Source organism: Bos mutus, unplaced genomic scaffold, assembly GCF_027580195.1.
Source record: "Bos mutus isolate GX-2022 unplaced genomic scaffold, NWIPB_WYAK_1.1 CTG339, whole genome shotgun sequence".
Taxonomy (NCBI): domain Eukaryota; kingdom Metazoa; phylum Chordata; class Mammalia; order Artiodactyla; family Bovidae; genus Bos; species Bos mutus.
Window position 1 is genome coordinate 41582 of NW_027219828.1, and position 16026 is coordinate 57607.

Sequence of the window (16026 nt, forward strand, 5' to 3'; positions counted from 1 at the left end):
AGGGAGTGCACTGGAGCTCATCAGTGGATGTGTGCAGTTTTAATCACTGGACCACCAGAAAGTCCCAAAGGCAGTATGTTAAAATTTCTCTTTCTAGTACCTGATTGTTAGTTTGTAGAAGCACAACTGATTTTTGTATACTGATTTTGTATCCTGCAACTTTACTGAGCTAATCAAAGTTTTAATATCAAGCTTGCAATATTTTAAGAGGAAATTGCTAATTTCACCCAATTTTTTTTCAATTATTTTTCAGATACTTCAGTCAAAGGAAGAAATAGCTCTTCTCCTAAGATGGAACCTGTTGTTTGGGAATGTGGTTGATCAACTTGACACGTTGGCCACATGGTACCCGATGTAAGAAAATGAAAAGAAGAGGCAAGATGATGTCATTTTCCCATATTGTGAAACCAAAAACAAATGCCTTTTGTGAGACCAAGCTAACAAACCTCTGACGGTGCAGAGTAATTCTGTTTGAAGAACTTAACAGTAAGATAGAAGAAGTACTTTCAAGCTGAGACCTGTAGGTGTACAAAGATCTAAAATACATATTGAGTAGGCCTGATCATCTGAATCCCATTCAATCGAGAAAGCGTGGCTATGAGTTGGATCATCTTTTAACTGTGGCCCTTGACTATGTTTGTGGGCCAAACCGGTGGGCACAGTTTATTTTCTTTGAGCCTATTACCTTGAGGGTGTGCCAGGATTTGCCTTATAACACTGCCTTCATGCCCAATCTTCTGAATCACTATGACCAACAGATGGTAGTTTTAGCAATGGAGGTAAGACTTCATCTATTATTTGGCATATCGTAGAAAATTATTCTTGTATTGCCCTTTTAATCAGTCTAATGAATGTGTTTGATAAACACCAGGAACAACTAACATGTTATTTTTAACTGCATCTTGTACATTAAAAAGTTATGTATTTAGGCTCAGACTCTGATAAATTGAAGATTTCATGTTTGGGGGATGTTACTTATCTTAGTTTTCAGATATTATTCTTTTAGGAAGAACTTTGAAACATTGGAACTGGGGAAGTAATAGCTTTTCAGAAGTTTAAATTGTCCAAGTTATGGTTACATCTTTTCTGTTATTTGATCATAAGACTTTAAAGAGCAGACTATAATAATAATATTCATAATTCACTTAGTAAATATTGAAGGTAACATGATTTTGAAAATGGGTGCTTTGGTTCAACCTTGAGGCTGGTGGGTTTACAGTATTTTACATTGTCTTAAATACTTAAGATGGTATCCTGGTCTTACTATCTTTACATCAATTTAAGAACAGTAACTCCCAAGCAGTGATAGAGGTTTTGTTGTGTGAATTATCTGTTCTTGACCTCTCAATACGTCATGAAAATTGTTGCCTTAACTTGAATTTTTCTAATGATAATTCTTTAGGCACTTTTTATTTATTTATTTATTTTTATTATTATTATTTTTTACTTTACAATATTGTATTGGTTTTGCCATACATCAACATGCATCCATCACGGGTATACACGTGTTCCCCATCCTGAATCCCCCTCCCACCTCCCTCCCCATACCATCCCTCTGGGTCATCCCAGTGCACCAGCCCCAAGCTTCCTGTATCCCGCATCGAACCCGGACTGGCGATTCGTTTCTTATATGATATTATACATGTTTTAATGCCATTTTCCCAAATCATCCCCCCTCCCTCTCCCACAGAGTCCAAAAAACTGTTCTATACATCTGTGTCTCTTTTGCTGTCTCGCATACAGGGTTGTTGTTACCATCTTTAGGCACTTTTTAATTATTTTACTTTAGAAGCTATGACAAATTAATGGATACAGTTAATAATAGGTTTAAATAATTTTGTATGTGTTTCGACAGTGGTTTTAGAATTGTGGACAAAGATATGTTTACCAGATAGGAATTAGGGGGCAGTAAACTGTGACAACAAGAGGTAAAAGCTTTGGAATTGTATAAACTGCAGCAGCAGCAGCTACCACTTTCTACCTGTATTACTTTGGTCAAGTTACTTGGATTTTCTTCCCATTGTCACTTTGCTTGTAAAATAGAGTTAACACTTTGGAAGATACAAAATGAAGTGTTGATACAAAATGAAGCATTTATAAAGTATTTGGCACAGTACTTTTGGAGTAAGTTCTGTTAAAGTGATAGCTTTTACCGTTTTCTCATATTCTAAGATTAATGTAGCTACATAGTACATAGAATTTAAAGTTGTTGTTGTTGTTGTTTTAATTTTAGTCTTTAAGTCTTTGTTACAGTGCTTTCAGCAAATCGAATACTACTTGTTTTAGAATCTTCATTTTATTGTAAAATTCAAAGATTTAATACTTCCAAGTAAACTAGCCTAAATCTGGGAAATTTTGAAAGAAAGATGATTATTCATAGATTTTGAAACGTAGAGGGCAAATTGTATAGTCCAAATACTTGAAAATATTGTAGAGGTTGAATAAAATATTTCTGCTCTTCCACTGACTACACACAGTCTAACTGGTAAGGAGAGATTTGGTATAGACTGTTAGAGTGGGTATATGAAAATGGGTATTGGTTTAATATAGGAATTTGGTTCCTTGCATGGTAGTCCCTGTTGGGTGTTAAAACTACCCAGTTCTCTCACCAAAAAAATGAAGGAGGACTATCTTTGGTTCTGGTATCATTTTAAGTCAGTATAATTCCTTTGGAAAGCAAATAGAGTTGTCAGAAATAAGTCATAAAGATTTATATACTGATTTGGGTTTAACTTTTGCCTCTTTCACGTAGTAGCTTTCAGACTTTGAAATTAAGTCACCTAACATCTCTGTGATCTGGAGAAGGAAACCCACTCCAGTCCTCTTGCCTGGAAAAGCCCATGGACAGAGGAGCCTGGTAGGCTACAGTCCATGGGGTCGCAAAGAGTCAGACACGACTGAGTCACTTCACTTCAACATCTTTGTGAAAATCATTTGTGAAAAGGCACTAATAACAAAAATACTTTGAATGGCTATTAGGATTAAATGAGAGATTTAAGTAGCTAGCACAATGCATGATGCAGAATAGATGGTCCAGAAGTGTTACTTCTATTCCAAATTTCATTTCTAAGTGACCCTAGAGAGAAAGTACTAGAAAGACGATGTATTTGTTTCATATGAATTTGCATCTCTCATTGTGGGCTCCTGGGGCTTTCATAATGGTGGCATGGTGAGCTGTCTCTGTCCTCTCTTCAAACATGCCCATATAGGCTAGACATTTTGCTGGCAGTGAGACTGCATCTTTTTGAATTTCACTCCTTCTAGGGAGAGCACCTAGATGTGTAAGAGAAAGCTCTGGTGATATGAAGTGATGTCGGGGATAGTTGGCTTGGTTGTCATATCAGGCCAGTGATGCCACTGACAGAGTCTCCTGACAGTCGGAGAGTGTAAAGTTTCTGTAATAGCAAAGGATATGGAAATTCAGCAATCAACACAGCACACTTGCAAATAGAAGTAAGCATTCTTAGATCCTTACAAGGACTTGTCTGCTGATGACACCCTCCTGTCTCTGATCCAGGAACTTTGGATCAGCTTGCCAGCTTTTAGTGGGAGCAAATAATTGGAGCAGGTAACCCCAGCACATTCTTGAGTGTTCTTTGTGGGACTGGGTGAGTTGAAAGACATTTCCTAGGTAAAGCATCTTTCAGCAGACCCAGGCTTCAAGCCTGCCTTGGGTTCATTCCTGTACTGATGTTTGGTGAAATCAAAATGAGTGCTTCGAATAATATATGGTATTGAGCTAAGGATGCCAGGAGAGAAATTGCAGAATTTGGGTTATTTCAAATTGGCTTCTTATTGTTCACAATCAACAAGTTGGGTGTTCTTTCATTGGGTAGAGAGAATTCCTCCTCAATACTTCGATTGAAATTGGAACATGTTCAAATAAATGGGGTGAATGTCCATTTATTAAATTGGAGAAAAGATCCTTGTTAGTATGTTAGTATGTTTATTTCTCTTTACAAAACGTGCATTTATACACAAACACACACGTTAAATTTTTCTTAAGTTCTTAACTTGATGTCTGTCTTTTCCCTGAGTATTGTGGCTTTTGATAGAAACAAGATTGCTCATTCCTGAGTTTGGCACACTGTTTTGAACTGTCTCAGTGGCCAAGTACACGGTACAGTACAGTTGTCTCCAATGTACAATTGACATTGTACAGGAGACAGGAATCAAGACCATCCCCAAGAAAAAGAAATGCAAAAAAGCAAAATGGCTGTCTGAGGAGGCCTTACAAATAGCTGTGAAAAGACGGGAAGGAAAAGCAAAGGAGTAAAGGAAAGATATCCCCATTTGAATGCAGAGTTCCAAACAATAGCAAAGAGAGATAAGAAAGCCTTCCTCAGCGATCAGTGCAAAGAGATAGAGGAAAACAATAGAATGGGAAAGACTAGAGATCTCTTCAAGAAAATTAGAGATACCAAGGGAACATTTCATGCAAAGATGGGCTCAATAAAGGACAGAAATAGTAGGGACCTAACAGAAGCAGAGGATACTAAGAGGTGGCAAGAATACACAGAACTGTCCAAAAAAGATCTTCATGACCCAGGTACTCACGATCGTGTGATCACTCACCTAGAGCCAGGCATCCTGGAATGTCAAGTCAAGTGGGCCTTAGGAAGCATCACTACGAACAAAGCTAGTGGAGGGGATGGAATTCCAGTTGAGCTATTTCAAATCCTAAAAGATGACGCTGTGAAAGTGCGGCACTCGATATGCCAGCAAATATGGAACACTCAGCAGTGGCCACAGGACCAGAAAAGGTCAGTTTTCATTCCAATCCCAAAGAAAGACAAAGGCAAAGGATGCTCAAACTACCGCACAATTCCACTCATCTCACGCTCCAGTTCAGTTCAGTTCAGTCGCTCAGTCGCATCCGACTCTTTGCAACCCCATGAATCGCAGCACGCCAGGCCTCCCTGTCCATCACCAACTCCCGGAGTTCACTCAGACTCATGTTCATCGAGTCGGTGATGCCATCCAGCCATCTCATCCTCTGTCGTCCCCTTCCCCTCCAGCCCCCAATCCCTCCCAGCATCAGAGTCTTTTCCAATGAGTCAACTCTTCGCATGAGGTGGCCAAAATATTGGAGTTTCAGCTTCAGCATCAGTCCCTCCATTGAACACCCGGGACTGATCTCCTTTAGGATGGGCTGGTTGCATCTCCTTGCAGTCCAAGGGACTCTCAAGAGTCTTCTCCAACACCACAGTTCAAAAGCATCAATTCTTCAGCACTCAGCTTTCTTCACAGTCCAACTCTCACATCCATACATGACCACTGGGAAAACCATAGCCTTGACTAGACGGACCTTTGTTGGCAAAGTAGTATCTCTGCTTTTCAATATGCTATCTAGGTTAGTCATAACTTTCCTTCCAAGGAGTAAGCGTTTTTTAATTTCATGGCTGCAATCACCATCTGCAGTGATTTTGGAGCCCAGAAAAATAAAGTCTGACACTGTTTCCACCGCGTCCCCATCTCTCTGCCATGAAGTGATGGGACCGGATGCCATGATCTTCGTTTTCTACATGGTGACCTTTAAGCCAACTTTTTCACTCTCCTCTTTTACTTTCATCAAGAGGCTTTTTAGTTCTTCTTCACTTTCCTGCCATAAGGGTGGTGTCATCTGCGTATCTGAGGTTATTGATATTTCTCCCGGCAGTCTTGATTGCAGCTTGTACTTCTTCCAGCCCAACGATTCTCATGATCTACTCTGCATAGAAGTTAAATAAGCAGGGTGACAACATACAGCCTTGACGTACTCCTTTTCCTATTTGGAACCAGTCTGTTGTTCCATGTCCAGTTCTAACTGTTGCTTCCTGACCTGCATACAGACTTCTCAAGAGGCAGGTCAGGTGGTCTGGTATTCCCATCTCTTTCAGAATTTTCCACAGTTTATTGTGGTCGACACAGTCAAAGGCTTTGGCATCGTCAATAAAGCAGAAATAGATGTTTTTCTGGAACTCTCTTGCTTTTTCCATGATCCAGTGGATGTTGGCAATTAAGTAATGCTTAAAATTCTCCAAGCCAGGCTTCAGCAATACGTGGAAAGAGAACTTCCAGATGTTCAAGCTGGTTTTAGACAAGGCAGAAGAACGAGAGATCAAATTGCCAACATCCGCTGGATCATGGAAAATGGAAGAGAGTTCCAGCAAAACATCTATTTCTGCTTTATTGACTGCGCTAAAGCCTGTGACTGTGTGGATCACAATAAACTGTGGAAAATTCTGAAAGGTATGGGAATACCCGACCACCTCACCTGCCGCTTGAGAAACCTGTATGCAGGTCAGGAAGAACTGGACATGGAACAACAGACTGGTTCCAAATAGGAAAAGGAGTACGTCAAGGCTGTACGTTGTCACCCTGCTTGTTTAACTTCTATGCAGAGTACATCATGAGAAACGCTGGGCTGGAAGAAGCACAAGCTGCAATCAAGATTGCCGGGAGAAATATCAATAACCTCAGATATGCAGATGACACCACCCTTATGGCATAACGTGAAGAAGAATTAAAGAGCCTCTTGATGAACGTGAAAGAAGAGAGTGAAAAAGTTGGCTTAAAGGTCACCATGTAGAAAACGAAGATCATGGCATCCGGTCCCATCACTTCATGGCAGAGAGATGGGGACGCAGTGGAAACAGTGGCTGACTTTATTTTTGGGGGCTCCAGAATCACTACAGATAGTGATTGCTGCCATGAAATTAAAATATGCTTACTCCTTGGAAGGAAAGTTATGACCAACTTACACAGCATATTAAAAAGCAGAGACATTACTTTGCTAACAAAGGTCTGTCTAGTGAAGGCTATGGTTTTTCCAGTGGTCATGTATAGATGTGAGAGTTGGCCTATAAAGAAAGCTGGGCACTGAAGAATTGATGCTTTTGAACTGTGGTGTTGGAGAAGGTTCTTGAGAGTCCCTTGGACTGCAAGGAGATGCAACCAGTCCATTCTAAAGGAGATCAGTCCTAGGTGTTCATTGGACGGACTGATGTTGAAGTTGAAACTCCAATACTTTGGCCACCTGATGCGAAGAGCTGACTCATTGGAAAAGACCCTGGTGCTGGGACAGATTGAGGGCAGGAGGAGAAGGGGACGGCAAAGGATGAGGTGGTTGGATGACATTATTGACTCGATCGATATGGATTTGGGTAGACTCTGGGAGTTGGTGATGGGCAGCGAGGCCTGGTGTGCTGCAGTTCATGGGATCACAAAGAGTTGGACATGACTGAGCTACTGAACTGAACTGATATGCTTCCTAATTTATAGTTTCTCCTTCCCTTTCCCATCTTCCTTTTTTCTCGTAACACACTTGCCCTGCAGATTGTCTCAGACTTTATTTTGCTGTTTGCATCCCTGTGATGCTTTTGACCATGTTCCTCTGTCTGTTTTTGTTTTGAAAGAATAGTTCCAAGGCCCTGTAATATCTACTTGTTACTCTGTATAATTTTAGCAGCCGTCGATCTTTCCCTAGGTCAAGAATTTCATTAGGGGTTTGTAAAATGGTGATATTCTGTCATTCTTCGTTTCTCAGCTAGAATACTTTATCAACAGAAACTTCCTCATTTTGATTATTGGACTGTTGAGTTACTCTTGTGTTCAGTTTATATAAAAAAGACAGTAAATATGCAACTGTTCTCCTTTGTTAGTTTTTAGGATAATAAATTGATTCATAAGAATCTTTCAAAAGTGACTAATGAGATCTTTCTTCTTTCAAATATCATCATTCTCCTTTCAAGTATCATTATGAAGTCATGGATTTTTATCATATTTTATGTGTTTCAATCCATTTGCAGTTATTATTTTGTTGTGGCTCAGTCTGTTCTGCTTTTGGCAGTGAGCACCTCTTCAAGATAGCTCCTAAGTGTTTTTGATACTATCCTAGTGGTGTCTGACTGCTTCCTTGCTTTCTGGTATGATCCAACCTCATTTCGTAAAATTCTGCCTCAGAAGTTGAATTATCAGTTTCTTTTGTGAGCGCTGGTCCTTTTAGTTGGAAGGAATTTTCACGGATTTTTACAGACTGCTCTCTGGGTGCTATGCTTATTGATACTAGGTTAGTAATTGATAGGTCTCTTCAAAGATGGAGCTAGGAAATACTTTTTTAAAAAAAGAAAGTTCAGCATGAGTTTATACTGATAACTTGTAATGAAATATTATTGGAGAGTTTTTATTTAAAATTTTAGAATTTTTGTTTCTTCTCATACCGAAACCTTATGGTATACAGACATTACATAATTTCAGAATAATATCAGTATCATTACTGAAAGCACTGTAAGGTTTCTTTGTATTTCTTATGTCCTTAGGATGCATTTCACCAAGGATGTGCAGTCAGATTGCTGTGTTTTAGAGTTAAGCACTCCTCTGTTTGGTTTAACTCAATACACAGTGTAGGTTTGTTTTTCATTTTGATTTTGAGGAACGACTTAAAAATATTTTTTTGTTTAAATTTATTTTATAATCATGTTTAACAACTTGATATGTATGACAAGGTACATTGAGAGGAGTCTAGTTTCTGGACTGTGTTTGTGCTTAGTCCCTCATTTGTGTCTGACTCTTTGAGACCCAATGGACTGTAGCCTGTTAGGCTCCTGTGTCCATGGGGATTCTGCAGGCAAGAATACTGGAGTGGGTAGTCATGCCCTCCTTCAGGGGATCTTCCCAACCCAGGGATTGAACTCAGGTCTCCCGAATTTCAGGCAAATTATTTACCATCTGAGCCACCAGGGAAGGCCATGAATACTGGAGTGGATAGCCTATCCTTTCTCCAAGGGATCTTCCCGACCCAGGAATTGAATCGGAGTCTGCAGCTGGATTCTTTACCAGCTGAATCCTAACCTTATTCTTTCCTTCCCTTGGGGGTAGTTGTTTTTTTTTTTAAAGCTTTTTGTTTATCCTTCCATTAAAAGTTATAGTAATTGTAGAAAATGTCTATATAATATCTGTGTATAGCTATATATTCTTCCATGCTCTTTTGGTATAGTGTCATACTGTTTGTTTTCTCTACCTTTTTTTTTTTTTACTTAACAATATATCCTGGCTATTTCATAGTAGCACTTATAGATAGTATTCCTCAGAATTTTTTTTAAATTGTGGCAAAATATACATGTTGCACTAGTGGTAAAGAAACTGCCTGCCAATGCAGGAGATGTGGGTTCAAGCCTAGGGTTGGGGAGATCCCCTCGAGGGAGGGCATGGCTTCCCAATCCAGTATTCTTGCCTGGAGAATCCAATGGACAGTGGAGTGTGACAGGCTACAATCCATAGTGTTGCAAAGAGTTGGACATGACTGAAGTGACTTAGCATGCATGTACACAAAATATATATAACATAAAACTTACCATTTGAATCTTTTCTTGTTTGTTTTTTGGCATGCCATGCAGTTTGTGGGATCTTAATTCCTCAACCAGGGATTCAACCCAGTCCCCAGCAGTGACAGTTCAGAGTCCTAACCATGAAACCACCAAGGAATTCCCCCATTCCAGTCATTTTTAAGTGTGCAGTTCAGTGGCATTAAGTACAGTCACCTTGGTATGTCATTACCACTATCCTTTACTTTTTCAGCTTCTGAAACTGAAACACTACCTATTAAACACTAATTCCCTGTTCTCCCCTCCCCTCAACCTTTGGCAACCACCATTCTACTTTTTTTCTTTCTCTCTGAATTTGACTACTCCAGTACCTCATTTAAGTGAAATCATAAAATATTTGTCCTTTTGTGATTGGCTTATTTCACTTTGTACAATGTCTTCAAGATTCATGCATGTCGTAACAAGTGTCAGAATTTCCTTCCTTTTTAAGACTGAATAATATTTTGTTGCATATTTATGCCCAACGTTTAGTTTAATCATTCATGCATCAGACACTTGAGTTCCTTCCACTTTTTGGCTATTATGAATATAGCTGCTGTGAGTACAGATGTATAAATATTTGTTCCAGACATTGCTTTTTTTTTTTGGTTATTCTCAGAAGTGAAATTTTAGGATAGCATGATAATTCTGTTTAATTTTTTGAGGACCCTCCGAACTGTTTTGTATAGCAGCTGCTCCATTCTACATTTTTGCTAGCGATGCACAGGGGTTCCAGTATCTCTGTATCCTCACCAACACTAGTTATTTTCTGGGTTTTTGTTTTGGAATAATAGCCATTGTATTGGGTACGAACTTGTCCTCATTTTTTAGTTCAGGTCCTACTGCAGGACACTTGCTTTTGAAAGCAGAACTTGCTATTGAGGTCCTTATTCATCTTTGTAGGGCCAGCAGGTAACATAGTACCTAACACATCAGATCAGATGAGGTCAGATCAGTCACTCAGTCGCGTGCGACTCTTTGCGACCCCATGAATCACAGCACACCAGGCCTCCCTGTCCATCACCAACTCCCAGAGTTCACTCAGACTCATGTCCATCGAATCGGTGATGCCATCCAGCCATCTCATCCTCTGTCATCCCCTTCTCCTCCTGCCCCCAATCCCTCCCAGCATCAGTCTTTTCCAATGAGTCAACTCTTCGCATGAGGTGGCCAAAGTACTGGAGTTTCAGCTTTAGCATCATTCCTTCCAAAGAAATCCCAGGGCTGATCTTTAGGCAGGCAGGGTAGGGAGTTCTGAGATATCATGGAAACAAGCCACAAATATGTTCCCTCAGATATCCACACATTCTTTCCTCTTAAATGGCAAAATGTGCATCGACTCCTATACTTGCAACAAAGTAAATGATTTTTGGATAAAAAAAAAAAAAAAAAAAAACTCTTTCTGTGCTAAAAAAAAAAAAAAAATGAAATCCCAGGGCTGATCTCCTTTAGAATGGACTGGTTGGATCTCCTTGTAGTCCAAGGGACTCTGAAGAATCTTCTCCAACACCACAGTTCAAAAGCATCAATTCTTCAGCGCTCAGCTTTCTTCACAGTCCAACTCTCACATCCATACATGACCACAGGAAAAACCATAGCCTTGACTGGACGAACCTTTGTTGGTAAAGTAATGTCTCTGCTTTTGAATATGCTATCTAGGTTGGTCATAACTTTCCTTCCAAGGAGTAAGTGTCTTTTAATTTCATGGCTGCAGTCATCATCTGCAGTGATTTTGGAGCCCAGAAAAATAAAGTCTGACACTGTTTCCCCATCTATTTCCCATGAAGTGTTGGGACCGGATGCCATGATCTTCGTTTTCTGAATGTTGAGCTTTAAGCCAACTTTTTCACTCTCCTCTTTCACTCTCATCAAGAGGCTTTTTAGTTCCTCTTCACTTTCTGCCATAAGGGTGGTGTCATCTGCATATCTGAGGTTATTGATATTTCTCCCGGCAATCTTGATTCCAGCTTGTGTGTCTTCCAGGCCAGCGTTTCTCATGATGTACTCTGCATAGAAGTTAAATAAACCGGGTGACAATAAACAGCCTTGACGAACTCCTTTTCCTATTTGGAACCAGTCATAGGTAACTGCTAAATAAATGTTTGAGTGAGTTAATGAATTTCATAAACTGTGAATTCCAGAAGAGGTGGTGGTAGTCGTGTAGAGGTTGTAGAGCTGTACCCAAGCACATGATCTCCTGGAATTGTAAGTAGCTGTGAGTTTGTTGGGGTTAGTAATGGTAGTCCTGACAGGAGTACCAGAGATACCACTTTTCTGTGAACACCAGTGTTTTACTTTTTTTTTTTTTTTTTTTTTGGAGCAGGGAAAGGTCAAAGTGACTTGAAGCTTTCAACAGTATGTGTTTACACTTGTAAGTAGTATAGTAAAGTAAAGGACTAAAACAAACCCGCTTTCTTATCTCTAGACCTCTCATTCTCTTTCTGCCTAAATAATCATCTCATCTCCATCTTTGCCTGTCAAATTCTAATGGTTATACTTGATGGATCCCTCCAGGCTTCTCTGTCAGTGGGATTTCCCAGGCAAGAATACTGGAGTGGCTTTGCCATTTCCTCCTCCAGGGAATCTCCCTGAGCCAGGGATTGAACCAGAGTCTCCTGCTTGGCAGGTGGATTCTTTACTACTCAGCCACCAGGGAAGCCAAATCTGATACATTAATTAATAGGAAAAAAATAGGAAGAGATAGTAAAATACTATATATGGTATCATCCTGTTTTTGTTGAAGAAAGGAAGTGTATTCATGTTCATGTAGTGTAAGTGATCTGGAAAGATTTTTGTCAAGACCAACAGTGATTGTTCTTGAATTAGCACAGTTTATTGTGTTTTCTGTGTTTTTCATTTAATGTTTGTGTTTTCTGGTTTTTTTTTTTTTTTTTGTAAGAAACACATTGTATTTTTAAAATAGTAAAATTAGTGCAGAAACTTTATTTTTAAAAATCCCAGCTGTCCTTTTTTGTCTAGCTCCCAGTTGCAGTGTCTAAGACTTAGTAACTTTTATTAAATATGTTTTTATCTGAATGACTGAAACTTAAGGAAGAACTTGGTAAATGCCATAAATAGGCATATAGTGCTGAGAGGATTCAAAGAGAAAGAAAAGGATCATGTGTGGAAAGGATCAGTTGCAGATGATGTTTGAATTGACCTTGAAAGACAGAGTTTTCTGTTGTTTTGTTTTTAAGAGGATACTATAATTTAATACCTCTTTGTACCCGTGATTAACATTTTGTGGATAGGCATTTGAGGAAATGAAATTTCTTTGATTGTATTTATTCTTTAAACTCATGGCTTATATTTTTAGGATACGTGCATTATCCAGCAGACTGACTTATTATCTTCTATTTGGGTTAGTATTATTACGGTGGCTTTCCCTAAGCAAACAACAGCCTGGTGAAGTGGATTGAAGAGCCTATTGTGTGATAGGGAAAGCAGCCAGGAATTAGGAAACTTCTGAATCGAAAAGTGTGGAAAATACACAAGTAGTGGAGAATTAATTGCATTTAGTGATTTCTGACTTGAAGAAAAAATAAGCTTTTAAAATTTTAATTGATTATCTTGCATTTTAGATCACTTTAAAAGAATGCCTTAAAATGCTTATTGTAAAGTATTAATTGTGATGAATTTGGTTTGTAAAGTTTTATCTTTTGAGTCAGACTATAATTCACAACCATTCATGATACTTGAAATGTTAAAAGTACTTCCTGAAGAAAAGTCAGATTTTATGGGCTGCTCCAGGAGCTCCCCTTTGACTTAAGATAAATATACTCCTGTGATAAAGTCATATTTCTGCAAACTAGCTCACTGAACTAATATTGGAAGGTATTTAATATGCTGTCATAAGACATTAACAAAATAAATTTGTAAAAGAAAAGCAAATCTATGGGACTAAAGGTATTTTACAAACAGAATTTTTTATATATTCTGTATAAAGTAATTCTTAAAGTTTTAGACCTTTTTCTCTTTAGAATTTTATTCTTACAAAAACGTTTTCAAAGGTCTTATTTTACGTCACTTAAAATTATTCTAAAAAATTGTTTAAAAGAATTTCTTACTCTAATTTGGATCTAAAATAGAATGAATACCATTTTTGAATTTTCAAGGCCATTCCACATTTGATTTCACATTTAGTAAATTTAGTCATAATATTCCCAAACCCAGTAGGATACAGTTTCTGTGGTTCTCAGACCCTTTGTAGAGTGACAGAGATTGGAATTCTGAATCTCACGAGTCAAATTTTGGTCTTTGACTCTGTTCCCCTTTCACACTCCTTGCTAAGCTTGGGCTGTTGCTATGCTTGAAGGCTTGTCAGCTAGCAGGTTCCTATGGTAACAGGAATGGAAATTTCAAAGAAGAAAGAGAATAGGAGCACAAAGGCTTGGTTGATTTGAATTTGAACAAAAATTAGAAGGTTCCCTGTCTTGCACCTTTGTTGAAGGAACCAGAAATTTAATATTAGAAAGTTATTTTTGAGTTTGTAAACTTCATATACCCTGGTCTTAATTTAGTGAATAGAAGTGCTGCTGCTTAGGGGAGTACTCAGTAAGAATCTTCTAAAAACTTTATCAGCTGAAGAGTCTTTTCTCCTCCTTTATAGAGCTTTGATAGTCTGTGTTCCTTATATATATTCTCAACTTGGCAGTATGCTGGCTAACATTTAATTTTTACTTTGATGAAGTTAAAAATTGTGAAGAGTTCTAATCAGGGCAGTTTGCTTGAAAAAAAAAATATTAATGTTTTTTGTTTTGACATAATTGTATTGAGGTATGATTTGTATACAGTTAACTGTACCCATTGAACAGTGTTCAGCTTGTTTTGACAGAAGTATATATCTGTGAAACCATCATCACTATCAAGATATCATACATTTCCATCACCTCAAAAGCTTCCTAGGGATCTTCCCTGTGGCTCAGACACTAAAGAATCTGCCTGCAATGCAGGAGACCCAGGTTCGATTCCTGGATTGGGAAGATCCTCTGGAGAAGGGAATGGCAATCCACTCCAGTATTTTTGCGTGGAGAATCCCATGGACAGAGGAGCCTGGTGGGCCACAGTCCGTGGGGTCGCACAGAGTCCAACACTACTGAGCGACTAACACTGCTGCTGCTGCTGCTAGGTCGCTTGAGTCATGTCCGACTCTGTGCAACCCCATCGACGGCAGCCCACCAGGCTTCCCCGTCCCTGGGATTCTCCAGGCAACTGACACTACTACGCTGCAAAAGCTTCCCTGTGCCCATTGTAGTCCACCCCTCTGAGTTGACTCCCTGCAGAAACAGCCACTGATCTGCTTTCTGTCACTGTGGATTAGTGTGTTCATTTTCTAGAGTTTTATATGAATGTACTTTTTTATGTCTGGTTTCTTTCACCCAGAATTGGGATTTAGATTTTAATGCATGTTTTATTTTGCTTCTTAAAAACACCATTCCAGTTGACAATTGACTTTTTCACTTGGTAGTTGATTGCGCACAGGGAATTGAGCAGGGTTCCTGGTGCCCATCAAATAGGCCTTCTGCAGCTTTATTAATTTGTAACTCTTTCCTAATCTGTTTTTAAGCTGTCATTTACTAGGAGCTGTATCCTGTTTTATATATTCTTATTTGTATATGTTGTTGTTGTTCGGTCGCTAAGTTGTGTCCTACTCTTTGCAACCCCATGGACTGCAGCATGCCAGGCTTCCCTGTCCTTCACCATCTCCCGGAATTTGCTCAAACTCATCTCCATTGAGTCTGTGATGCCATCCAGTCATCTCATCCTCTGTCATCTCCTTGTCCTCCTGCCCTCAGTCTTTCCCAGCATCAGGGTCTTTTCTAGTGAGTCGGCTCTTCACATCAGGTGGCCAAAGTATTGGAGCTTCAGCATCAGTCCTTGCAGTGAATATTCAGGGTTGATTCCCTTTAGGATTGACTGGACTGGTTTGATCTCCTTAATACTTCTGTATATATTAACACCATTTTATAGAGGAAAAGCTGAAATTTAGAGAGGTTACAGAGAACAAACTGGTTAATAAGCTCAAGGGCTCTGGACAAGAATGCCAAGGTTGAACTCTTGGGACTGTCTTTGTAGCTCTGTGATCTTCGGCGAGCTACTTAGCTTTCTGTGTCTTCTTTTCTTCACATTTATTATCAAATGGTATGACTAATGATAATACCTGCCTTATGGGATTGTTGAGAAGATTAAGTTAGGTGTGTGAAGCACTTACAGCACTGCCCAGCCTGTAGTGAGTGTCCATCAATGCTAGCTGAGCCACAGCACAAGATACTTAGAGCTAGTGAGTGACAGAAGCATACACTTAAAGCCTTATACTCAGTGCAAACAGCACAAAATGGTGATTCAAGTCAGTTTTATAATTCATGATGGGGCTCACAAATGCAGGTTTTACTAACATGGTAACATATCAATATCAGATTAGTTGGTATTGTATAGTTGAGGACTAAGCAAGTTTGAGACTTACTTAAGGCATACATATGCTTGTATGTATGATGTCTATACATACATCAGCATGTGAATATAATGCATTTTTAAGCTTTTTTTTTTTTTTTTTTTGGTGGCACTGGGTCTTTGTTGCTGTGCACAGTCTTTCTCTAGTTGTGGTTTAAGAGCTTCTCCGTTGCAGGGGCTTCTCTTGTTTCAGGGCACAGGCTCGAAAGTGCATAGGCTTCAGTAGTCATGG

The 16026-nt window shown here is 39.1% G+C and overlaps 1 long non-coding RNA gene across 1 annotated transcript in view; it reads left to right on the forward strand.

Moving 5' to 3' along the window:
- Positions 1–273: 273 nt before the first annotated feature.
- LOC138986978 (uncharacterized) overlaps positions 274–16026 on the forward strand; it is a 28733-nt gene continuing 12980 nt past the window's right edge. The window contains exon 1 of the long non-coding RNA XR_011463496.1: positions 274–779. This is a non-coding gene — a long non-coding RNA (uncharacterized lncRNA). The remainder of the gene's footprint in view (positions 780–16026) is intronic.